The following is a 12,430-nucleotide window of genomic DNA, read 5'->3' as shown; positions in this document are numbered from 1 at the left end:
AACGACAGTGAACTTATGTGTCGATGGAACATAATATGGCCTAACTGGGTCGGAAAAACTGATGGAGGGGAGGTAAAACGTATGTGTTAAATACTTGAGTAATATGGTCGTGGAGGAGCAGAAGTACATATAAGGAAACTATGTTCCTTTGATGTTTGTATAACTATAGTTAAGCACACAAAAATTATGCGCACCTAAAATTGTCCTTGTTTAAGAAGTGGTTCTTAACTTAAACTTTGAAAAACTAATTTATTTCTTTTAAGGCCTTATGGATCTAACTAACTCAAATATGATATGTATCATATCATCAAATAATATTAGGCTATAGACTTAAGGTTTTTCTCTAGGTTGTCATGACTTTTAAAAATAAATTCAGTAAGCTAATTAATAAGTAATCAGGTTTTAAAAGGCTTTTAACATTTTTCTTGATTATGATCTATATTCTGAAATAACTTAAATTCAGGTTGAATAATATTTTAAACATACGAGTATACCAAATAACCATGGTAGAGAAAATGCCCACAGTGTCCTTTAAAACAAGTATTTTTACAGCGATGAAAACACTTTCACTGCAACTACAACTACAGCAGGATTAAAAAAATGGGAAAAATGTTCCACAAACTAGAGCACAAAACTTAATTTGCAGCCAAACATTGTTACGCTGCAGAGCTATCGAGCGTCAGCCGACCGCAAGAAAAAGCCAATCAAGCTTACAAGCTGACCGCTTACATGACAGGACCCTAAAAGGACCCATAACCGAGCCATAACCCCATCCTAACCCCCTGCCCCTTTGGTCGACAAAGTAAAGGCGAAAGTAATTTGCAAGCCACTTTGCAGTGCCTCACAACGAGGACACTAAAAATGGCTGTAGAAATAATTGAAAAATTTGAACTACATAGAAAATCGAATTATGAAGAAAGTGACGATGGCGCAGGAAATATCAATTAACAGAAAACAAGAGCCAAACCCCATTAAGACCTTATTTACCCCGGCTGGCCGAAAAAAACGGAGTGGATAAAAAGGAAGCCAGCTATAAGCAAATAATATGGAGGAAGTTTACACAAACAACCCTTGAGCTGCAGTAGCTGCAGAATTAATTGCTTTATATGGCGTGATAATTTATTGAAGTCCACGATGACCAACACGGGAGCGAAGGCCAGGTCCTGGTCCTCGTCCTCGTCCTCGTTCTCGTCCTGGTCCTGCACTTTCCTGCCGGCCAGGGATAACACGAGTATTATGCCGGCAACGAGGCGTAAGGGTCAATCACATTAGAGACATGCGATTCGAGGGTGGTTAGTCCTTCGTCCTTCAGCCGGGTCCTTGGTCAAGGGTTGCCCTCCGCCCTCTGCATTCTGCAATCTGATTATGTGTGCGGAGGAGGGTCGGGTAATAAGTTTTTCCCTGAATAATAAACATGCCAGAGGTACTGTGTGTTTGCTATGATGTTTGCGCCACACCGAAAATATATGGTATATGCGTCTGGTTAAATGTATGAACGATGGCAGTTAAGTATATTTGATCTAAGAATACGATAAGCCAAGTTAGCATCAACAAAAGCATTTATAATTGCACAGTTTACAAAGTACTCTGACAACTTAATATCTTTCCCGATAGAAATCAATTTAACTCTTCAGGTTAAAATCTGTAGCAATACGAATTCTTAAGGGTGTCCTATCAGATAGTATAATTTTATCCATTATTGCCTCCAGCTTAGTTAATACTTAAGTTTCAACTTGAGTACTTTTTCAGAGGACCTCTTATTATTTTAAAGCGTATTTGAGCTTCTCCAATGTTTAACTGCCATTCATTTTTTGTTATGGAATGATTTGTCTGCGCCCCAAAGGATTTACGCACTGCCGTCAGAGGGTCTTTTGTCGAGCTCAAAGGTATGGCATGAATATAATCAGCGCATTCAATCGACTTAATTTCATTATGAGTGCGAGGCAGCTAAACGCTGGCCTCTCACTCTTTGTGCCACGACTTCTTTCGCTGCCCGGCCAAGCCGAGCTCATAAATAATCTTGCCAACTTGTCGGACAGGACACTCGCCGGTAGCCCGGCTTTGCCCTCTCCAGTTTCTGGGTTTTAGCCACGAACAGCTGCTGGCTGCTCGAGTTGCAAGGAGCCGCGCTCCTTCCACTGCCACCTCGGCTGCTTTGGCCGCTGTTGACAAACAAATATGAAACTAATCCTTGGTAATTAGTGCGCCAACTTTTGCTGCATTTTGAGCCAGGAAAGGACACGAGGACGCAAGGACACAGGGACACAGGGACACAAGGACACGCGGACGGGGACTTGTAGTCGCTGCTGTCGCCGCTGGAGAGGGACTCGTTCGCTAGTTGCTCTTTCGGCATCTCAGTGTCAGGCACACTTGGGGAAAAATGGGAAAACTGAACGAATGTTAGATATACTTCTAAGGTTCCCTTAACGAATTGCAAGAAAATAAGTGTACAGATTACCGGTTTTGGGAAAGCTTAAAAATATTTTAAACCATTAAATTCTTAGTACTAATATTTGTATAGTCTATTGCATGACAACAAGTACTTACTCAACAATTTTACCAAATAACAAAGACCAAATTATCAATTTTGAATATATATTAATAAATATCTGAAACATTGAAAAATATTCTGTATACTTTGAAAAAGTACGAGTTAATAAACTTAATTCGATAATTTATTTACTATATTTTTTCCAGTGCACTTCTAGCTCCTGGTCATAGGAAGTTAGCAGATTCCTTATGCTTTCTGCTTTTTGCGGTTTTCCCGGTCGCATCTCGATGTTTTTTTGTCGTTTTTGCGGCGGTGTCGTCGTTATTTTTATTGGAAAAGTTAAGCTTGTGTTTTGATAGGTTTCAGTCGTAAAGGGATTAATTAGTGCGGACTTCGCACCAGCGGCCCCGCCAACAGGATAAGGCCAGGCCAAAAGTCTGGGGCTACCAGCTCAACATGCCGCCTCGTGTCGCAATGCATAATAAAAGTTAAGCTGAGTTGCATGGAGTTTCGGTAGGTAATGGGAAATGGAATCGAAATGGAGTATGTAAACGAGATCTTTTGATGAGAAGGTTTTCGAAAAACCCTCCACACAGCTAGGGGTATTTTAAATAGACATCTAATATTTAATGACTGTTAATATAATTGAAACCTAGAATAATCTATAGCATAAGTGAATTAAAGGTATTGGTAAAACTGTGATAATGATTCGATTAGAATGATACTCCTGCTCTATACTGCAATAACCACTTTTCCTTGCCTTTATCCCAATTCAAAACCCAATTACTTACGAAATTCCCAACATAATTCGTCATCTGGCCACTTGTCCGCGGTGCAGTTTATTAATTTATTTACCCCTTATACCCGCTTGACATTTCTCAGTTGAAATTCCAATGCTGCAGAATTTTCCGCTGTTTTTGCCGACCGGTTGCCTCTTTCTTATCTTTTTATTATGAACTGCAGCGACAATTTTGCTAGCCATGTCAGCGCATGATTTACGAGGCCGTGGCGTACAAATGAAAATTGTACCAAAACCGGGGGACGAGAACGTTCTCTGTGCGGACAGACAAACCTTTTTTGTGGCTCTGAAGTTTTGGCCACAAAACAGGAAGCGGAAATGAGTGCGCAGAACGACGATGGCGACATGTGAAATGTGTTTGCCACCAAGGAAGCACAAAAAAAACGAGGAAGGAGCACGGAAAAAGCGAGACCAGCAAACACATGCAAAATAAACGGGTTCAAGTGGCGCTCGTAAAAGCGGGGACTGCGGGTCGGGGGAGGGGTTAAAGCCAAAGGATAACTGTTGAATTGTTGGCCATAATAACAAGGCAGGCGACTCCCATGTGTGTCTATGCCTGCCCCCGTGTGGGTGTGTGTGTGCGCGTGTTTGTGTTGGCCTGTCGCGTAGCAACTTGTGGCTAGCTTAATAGCAGTTAACAGAAAACCAGCAAAAGGGGTCGCAAGGGGGTCAAGGGGCGGCTCTGCGGGTCGCCTGGACTCCTCTTCGAGGACCTGCACAGTGTTAACTTGGTTAATAAATTCAATTTATGTGTTAAGCAGATGACTTGCTCACCAGCGGAATGAACTGAAAAATGTTGTCTGAAATTCCGTTGATGTTTTGGGAAGGAAATAGCTTTGCTCATATTTTAATAGGAGGGCTAAGCATTTCGAAATTTCAGAAGATTTTGGAAAATATACGTTTACTCAAAAGTAAACTATCAGATATTTGCTGAAAGAAACCTGCGGTGCGTAAGAATCTCAAGAATCTGCATGCTTAATTCCATTCCAGCCTCTATAGTTTGTGAGATCACAACTTTCATGCGGACGAACAAGAATATATATTTTTCCATATACCCTATACTATACCCTTTTACTAGTATCGGGTAAAGCTACAATAAAATAGTAAGGTGCTTTCTTGTGTATTGCTAAAATTAGTCTATCACGAATAAGTTGTTAAATATCTAAGTAATTTAATCATCTAGAATGCTAGTTATTCTGCACAGTTAAATGCAAAAAAGAACTGCAATTAAATCGAGCAACGCACAACCTCACCAGAAAAATAGAATTCAATAGAACAACAACCGAACCGCGTGCTGTGAAAACAATCCAATCAGTTTATTAATTAAGCAAGCCACTCTGCCAGAGGAGCGCCTGATGAACGGCTATATGTATATAGCCAGCCGATTGTCTGTCTGGGGGGAGTGTTCAGCAGGCCCAACCCCTTTGACTCCAGACCAAGCGATACCCATTGTGTGCGTATATTTGTCTAGCTTTGTGCAATGGATTTTTAATGTTTTCCTCGGACGCGGCGAGTGGGAGGACAATAATGTAACGCATTGTTAAGTCCGCTTGGCACTTTTCGCACGCCAGCTGTGTCCGGCTGGGAAACCGGGGGAAGGAAACCCCCAAGGAAACCCATGGGCAGCTAAGCTGCCAAGGAGCCCAACGGAGGAAACTAGCCCGGTCTTTAATGAGCCCCAAACTGCAATTACGCAAAACATTTGCCGCACTGCATGGCGTCGTCTGAAATAATTTTAATTGCGTTTTGCTTTTTATTTTATTGCATGTGGCGCCCTAACGATTTCGTTATGCTACAGTAAATTAAACCAAAACAGGAGGCAGCGAAGGAAACCCATTTAAAAAGCTACAATTGAGTCCAGTTTAGCCGCTAAAGTAATAATTGCACTTTAAGTGAGAAGTGTTTAATGACAAGTTTAATAAGAATCAATTATAGCATTTAAAAACATTTATGAGGTCTAAGAAAAATAATATTTATATTGAAAACATTAGTATTATATAATAATATTGTTTATATATGAAAGGTAATACTGTACATTCCGAGGCAGCTAAGCAATTTACAATTATTTCCATAACGGATCCGACCCACTTTAATATTCCAATCTTGAACCGTTTACCATTTATTCTATAGTAAAGCGTTTTTATTATTGGCCAACGAAAATGAAGCTCGCAGTCCTTTTCTTGGCCATCCTGAGCTTTTCGCTCGCAGATCCCCTACCTCCTGTAGATTTTGTAACCGTTAAACCAAGAGCTGGCTTGGCACCCATGATTCCCGAAGGCAAATAGAAAGCCATGTATATTTTGTTGTATACTGCAGTTGCTTGGTTTAAGCTATAGCCGATGTTTATTCAAACTTAAAACAACTTTTTGTAAAAAAATAAAATTATGTAATTAAAATACCCAACAATCAAGCTTATCCACAGAAATCTTGTTCAAAATAATAAAAATTGTTGACCAAAATTATTAAAGAACAGCATAGGCCTTTTATTTAATAAAACCGATTTATTCTCTTGCGGGCCAACTAACCCTTAAAAAAATGGATTTAGTCTGACATTACTGTAAGATGTTTTCAAAGCAAATTCAAAAGGGGGATCCTCGCATTACTTTGTCTTATTGCAAAGAATATAAGTAATCACTAAAAAAAGTTCAATGCATTGGAAATGCCATGCATTTAATTCATTTTTGTTGTGATGTCTTTGGAACTTTGAACTATATATTTATACCCGTTACTCGTAGAGTAAAAGGGTATACTAGATTCGTCGGAAAGTATGTAACAGGCAGAAGGAAGCGTTTCCGACCCCATAAAGTATATATATTCTTGATCAGGATCACTAGCCGAGTCGATCTAGCCATGTCCGTCTGTCCGTCTGTCCGTCTGTCCGTCTGTCTGTCCGGATGAACGCTGAGATCTCGGAAACTATGAGAGCTAAGCTATTGAGATTTGGCGTACAGATTCCTGAGCTTCTTACGCAGCGCAAGTTTGTTTCAGTAGACTGCCACGCCCACTCTAACGCCCACAAACCGCCCAAAACTGTAACTCCAACAGTTTTGATGCTAGATAAAAAATTTTAACTGAAATGTATTGTTCTCATCAATACCTATCGATTGACCTAAAAAAAGTATGCCACGCCCACTTAAACGCCCACAAACCGCGAAAACCTGTGACGCCCACAATTTGCATGCTACATAACAAATTTTAACTGAAATGTATTGGTGTCGTCAATACCTATCGATTTATCCAAAAATAAATTTGCCACGCCCACTCTAACGCCCATAACGCTTAAATCTGTCTACCGCCGGTAGGTGGCGCATTTTAATTTCGCTTTGCTGCTTGCATATCTCCATTTAGCTGAGTAACGGGTATCTGATAGTCGAGGTACTCGACTATAGCGTTCTTCCTTGTTTGTTTTGTTTTGATATGACTCCACAAATGACTGGCCTTGCACATAAACTGATACGCAATTTGACCAGAGCAGGAGAAAATGAAATCATTTTGCCTACGAACAAAAAAAGGTATAAAGAGCAGAGATCAGCATAGATGGCTTGATCAATATGCTTATAATCCTATTCCAGGATTATTTCCTTTAGAGGATCTGCCATCTATGGTAAATATTAAAAGCCAATGATATTTTTTTTATTGGCATATTCCATTTCGTTCGTTTGACAGCCATAGGATGTGTTATTTCGACCGGTTTTCCAGCTCGACTAAAATGTATAATACTAACGAAAAAATACTATTAAATTTGTTTACAAAAGAAATGTGACAAAAGTAAGCTATCGCCAATCAATCAGTTCCACAAGGGACCGAATACAAAAACAAGAAAATGTTTCACAACTGCTAACGTCACTAATCACGTTACTAGATTTTTGGATAACCAATTGATTCGATTGGCAGTCAAGGCTTTAAATGCATAAAAAGCATTTTTATCTTTATCTTTCCAACCAATATGAAGCTATTAGTTCTGATTGCAACGATCTTGGGCCTTGTCCTCCTCGACGCTCTTCCCCTACCAAGAGTTCCTCCTTCAAGGGGAAAATAGAATACCTCGTTGACATTCTTCTACCTTGAAAGGCATAAATAAAGTGTGAATTTCGTAAATCGGATTTTTATTTCAAAATTCGATGTTTGTATTTATTTATATTCTTTAATTTGTATTTTATATATAAAATAAATAGCTGGTGAGTTGTGTTTTAAAATGCGTCCAATCGATTTGCCATTCCCTAGCCATTGCCAATTCATTTGTTGCCTTAGGAGAATGTATACAGCTGCGTTTTAAGTTTAAAGCCACTATGAAAGAAAGCTCTAGAGATGAAGTATACACTCCTGATCTTTGCAGTTTTTAATTTTGTCGTCATTATGCCACCGTTAAATTTGAGAAGGCCAAGAACAACTCGCACCTATTACGAAATTTACGTTTTAAATAAAAATTGATTCAAATAAAACATCTTTCACATACGAAAGAAGATTTTTTAAAATATGTTTTTGATATTCGAATTACAGTGATAGATAGTTACTCGTAAGAATATATATTTAGAAAGTTAATAAGAATTTCGTTATAATACTTCATTTAGCAGTCTAGCCAATTCCACTCACATGTGGGTACTAACTTTCGAGCTTATTTCCTCAGTTCTCCACTCGAGTCATTTTTTACGCTTTTGAGATAGTTTTTGCCAGCGCAGGCGCTTTGGCCCCCAGTTTTTTGGGTAGTAAGTCACTCAAAATTTAGTTGGCTTTTTTAATCCTGCAATTTGTAACCCTCCGATTGGGGATGAATGCAATTGTCGAAAGGGGTGCGATGGGGCGGCCGAGAAGGTTGGGGATAGGTGGGACAATTGGAGCTAATTGGCAATAATCAGGCATCGACCATAAATTGGCGTTAACAAGGCCAACAAATCAGCGGAACGCTGGCCGTTTGGCAGTTGCGATTGTGATTGAGCTGGCGGCATAAATCAGCCAAATTGAATTACAAAAAACACTGGAGCAATAAAATCTAGCAATTATATTTATGCATACCCGCTCGCCAGCGTGCGTTTTTCTGGCCTCGCGACAATTTAATTACAATTGGCCATGGAGAGAAATTGCAGCTGCCGCCGCACTGGCGCCGCAAAATATGCTAATTTATATTTATATGGATATGGAGCTATTCCCCAGCCGACTTTTCCGCTCTTCCCGCCCCCTTGGCCACTGCCCCGCCCCCTAAATTTCGATCCAACTTTAGACTCCGAGGCTGGGTGAAATATTTTCGGCGGCGACTGCGGTCGTAAAATTTATTGTTGCCAAATGCATATTTGTCACATTTCGCAATGTGTTTGGCGGCCATAGAACAATTTACAAGCAACTGGGGACTTTGGCTAAAAGCCTTGCCCCCGTCTACTCTGAATTTTCGCATTCGGAAAAATAGACTGAGCTCAACTGGATGGGCCGCACTAAAAGCGCCTTCGGCTCAGCTGAAACACAAATATATTAGACATTTAATTGTTGCTTTTTGGGCCGGGCAGAGAAGCAGGTTTTTAAATGTCAGGAAGAAAAATAGGTTATGGATGGCCTCACAGAAATCTTTGTTTGAAATCACTTATAAAGGTGCTTAAAAGTATGCAACAATAAGAGGATAGCCGCCTTTCCAAACATCCGAATTCAAAATATTTTACGGCATACTTTTAGGCACCTTACACATGGCTCTCTTTTAAAACACCTTTTGCAGTTAAATCCTTACTATCTCAATTATTAGGAGCTTGTTGAATATTTACCCTTTTTATTTTAGGAACATCCCCGTGGGTCCAGATATTTTCATTGCCCATTCCAGAGGCTCGCTCACTGAAATTGGCATCAACATGATAATTGGCTAGCACTTCCAAGGAAAATATCCATTGCCATTTGCCCTTTAGCTGTCACAACACTCGCACACTCACCCACAACACACTTCACACCTCAGAGACTCGCTGAATGGGAATCCCCTGAATGCTCGCTAAACAAAAGAAATGAAGTCATTTGTAATTAATGAGGTTTGTCACCCCAATTTGCCGCAACTTCCAGCCACACAAAAAAGGAAACATCAGGACAGGAAATGGGGTGGTGGGCTGAAGCTCACCTGCCTGCCTGGCATATTGAAAATCACAGCAAAAAAGAATGGCATCCACAAAACAATCAAATTATATCGTTAAGCACACCAAAGTTGGCAGCAGAGCCACCCCTGAGTAAAAAGGAGACCTCAACTTCACCCCTGAGGTGATTTGTTGGAGGGGGAGGGTGGTCACCCCACTGTCACCTTGACAGACAAACGACGGCCAGGAAGACAAACGCATGCTTGACCCTGACAGACAGGCTGACTTTGGGGCGACAGTTTCCGTTAGCTTGTTTAATTAAAATTATGTAAATAAATTTATTTAGCTGACACTGCGCCGTAATTAAGTGCAAGGGGAAGGGTGGCATCTGTCCATCTATTGCCTGACAAATTCGGTCCACCTTGGCGGCCAAGTTATGCGCTTACTTCGGCTATTTACACGGCGCAAAATTAAACATTCACCAGGTTCTTGGGAAAAAAGTGATATTTTTAGTGTTATTTTAAAACAAAAATTGAATTTAATCACAATCAGAAAGTTTTGAACATTAAATTAAATAAAGCCACAGATCTCGAAAAAATGTGAACTATTTTTTAACGCTTAGAGGCCTTATTATTATTTTAATACAATAAATATATATGTTTTTTTTAAATATCAAATATAACTTTATCACAATCACAAGGTCAATCAAAAACGTTCAATATTTTTAATACAACGTTTTTAGATGATCTTGAAGAGCAAAATAAATATACAATTACTTTAAACAATAATTCTATAGAATTAGTCCTAAAAGTTTAATTACTTGTTTGCCCATAACTCATAAAGAATTATTTGTCCTAAAAGCTTCGTTATTTTTATGCTCAAAATAGTACTAAGATAGTTTCATCCACTTTATAATATTCTTTGACAATAACCATCCAAAGTGACTTAAGAATTTCCCTGTGTACCTCCTTTGTATTTTCCCGTGTCTATATATGCTAACAAATTAGCCTTGAAATGAGCAATTTGCAGGCCATGGCTGTGACATGGGGGGTGGATGGCTAGGAGAATGGGTGGATGGTGCTCTGCTGTCTTCGCCGTGAAGACAAGCTGAGCTGACAGCTGCTGTCAGTGGCCGCCCGTCAATGCCGCAGCGTCGGGGAGTATTAAATATTCCTTCCGGGTGGCGAGAGGCGTGAAAAAGCAATTAAGTGTGAAGTCCTCAAGGCCCCGCAACAACACCAGCCCGGAAAAATAGCAAAAAAAAAGAGAAAGCGCTATTAGATACCTTAAGGGGGTTGAGATATGCTTGCTCTTCAAGACTTCATTGTTCTATATGACGTGCATTTTCAAAAAAATATGTACTTTTATATATTAACTGGAGTGGATCTATGGTAGAACTGGAAGAGTTCGCCTCGAATAACATAAATTTATTTTCAAAACCATTCACCTAATTTCTTTAACCATAAAGTTATCCCTACTTTCAGTGAGAAGGGGATCAATAGAGACCGCAAAAACTAAAGACCTATGTATTATTATTGACTTTAATATTAAATTGAAAATGCCAAAGCGCGTTTAGAAAAATTGAAAAATTAAGTACAATGTTACACTACACAAGGGCGTGGCCAATTATTTTGTAAGATTTATTGATATAATACACTACGTGTTAGAGAATACCAGATGCGGCTCCGTGTTATAGAATATCAGAATACGGCTATAGAAGTTGCTATATAAGCGGAAACTGAAGCTCAGTTACTCAGTCTCTAGAGCAATACTGGCGAGTGTGAATGTGTTTTCTTTGATTGAAGAATACAAAACCTATTTTCAAATGGTAATTAACCGACTTTTTTGTCCAAAGCTCCTGTTATTCGTTGTATGGATGTGTCTGGCGTTGGATTGGAAGACCGCCTCCGCTGAACGGTGTGCGCCGGGATATACCTACCAATATGGTCACTGCCGCAAAAGAGTCTGAGCAATCCGCTGACTATTTGACAATTCTTATTGAAACCACTTTAACATCAAAATATAGTGCATAAGAAACATCGAAAGGTACTAATTATTAATAAATAGTAATAATAAATTAACAAATAAATTTGTTTAGCACAACAAACGTTTGGTTGCATTCTGTCCGGGCTTGTCAACCGGGCTCACGTATTTTTTAAGCTGTTGCATTACCTTGTGCAGTGAGAAAGGGATCAATAGAAACCGTAGAAACTGAAAACCAACACCCATAAGTATTGGCTTAACTATTGTATTAGATATGCCAAAGAGCGCTTTGAAATATTGTAAAATGAAGTAGAATTTAACACCATACACGAACGCGGGGCTATTTAATTTGTAAGATTTATTGGTATAATACACTTCGTGTTATAGAATACCAGATGCGGCTATAGAAATCGCTATATAAGCGAGAACTGAAGCTCAGTTACTCAGTCTCTAGAGCAATACTGGCGAGTTACTTGAGTTTGATTGAAGAACACAAAACCCATTTTACAATGCTAATCTACCGACTTTCCTGTCAGAAGCTCCTGTTATTATTTCTATGGATGGTTCTGGAATTGGATTGGTCGGACGACAAAACTAAAGAATGTGAGGAGGAGGGATTCAGTTATATCAAGACTCTTCGTCGTTGTGTAGATAATAAGTATGGCTATGGCTAGGTATCAAATGGCACGAGGCAACCCGTTCCTGCAGAAATCCAAAGGCTGGAGAAATTACAAATCTACACATGGATTACCTAGTGCATGATAATAAAACAAATCGAAATATATTTATATCTTTTTCTTATGGGATCATGAAAATAGTTTATAATCGATCTTATTGTGGGAGATAATTTCTATACCCTTGCAGAGGGTTTTATGATTTCAGTCAGAATTTTGCAACGCAGTGACCCGATATATATATTTTCGACACAATATATATATTCTTGATCAGCATCACTAGACGAGTCGATCTAGCCATGTGTGTTTTTCTCTAGCTATGGCGGTCTTCCAATCCAATACCAGACACATCCAGACAACCAAAAACAGCCTTGGAGAGGAAAGTCGGTTAATTAGCATTGTAAAATGGGTTCTGTGTTCTTCTGTTGTTCTAGAGAGCCGC

The 12,430-nt window shown here is 39.4% G+C and overlaps 1 long non-coding RNA gene across 1 annotated transcript; it reads left to right on the top strand.

The window, feature by feature from the left end:
- Positions 1-11,101: 11,101 nt before the first annotated feature.
- LOC108008855 (uncharacterized) lies at positions 11,102-12,098 on the top strand. Its single transcript, XR_001767419.3, has 2 exons — positions 11,102-11,377; positions 11,430-12,098. It is a non-coding gene; the product is annotated as an uncharacterized lncRNA (long non-coding RNA).
- Positions 12,099-12,430: the final 332 nt, after the last annotated feature.

Source organism: Drosophila suzukii, chromosome 2R (genome assembly GCF_043229965.1).
Source record: "Drosophila suzukii chromosome 2R, CBGP_Dsuzu_IsoJpt1.0, whole genome shotgun sequence".
Classification (NCBI taxonomy): Eukaryota; Metazoa; Arthropoda; class Insecta; order Diptera; family Drosophilidae; genus Drosophila; species Drosophila suzukii.
The sequence above is the reverse complement of the archived record's forward strand: the minus strand, read 5'-3'. Positions and strand labels throughout refer to the sequence as shown.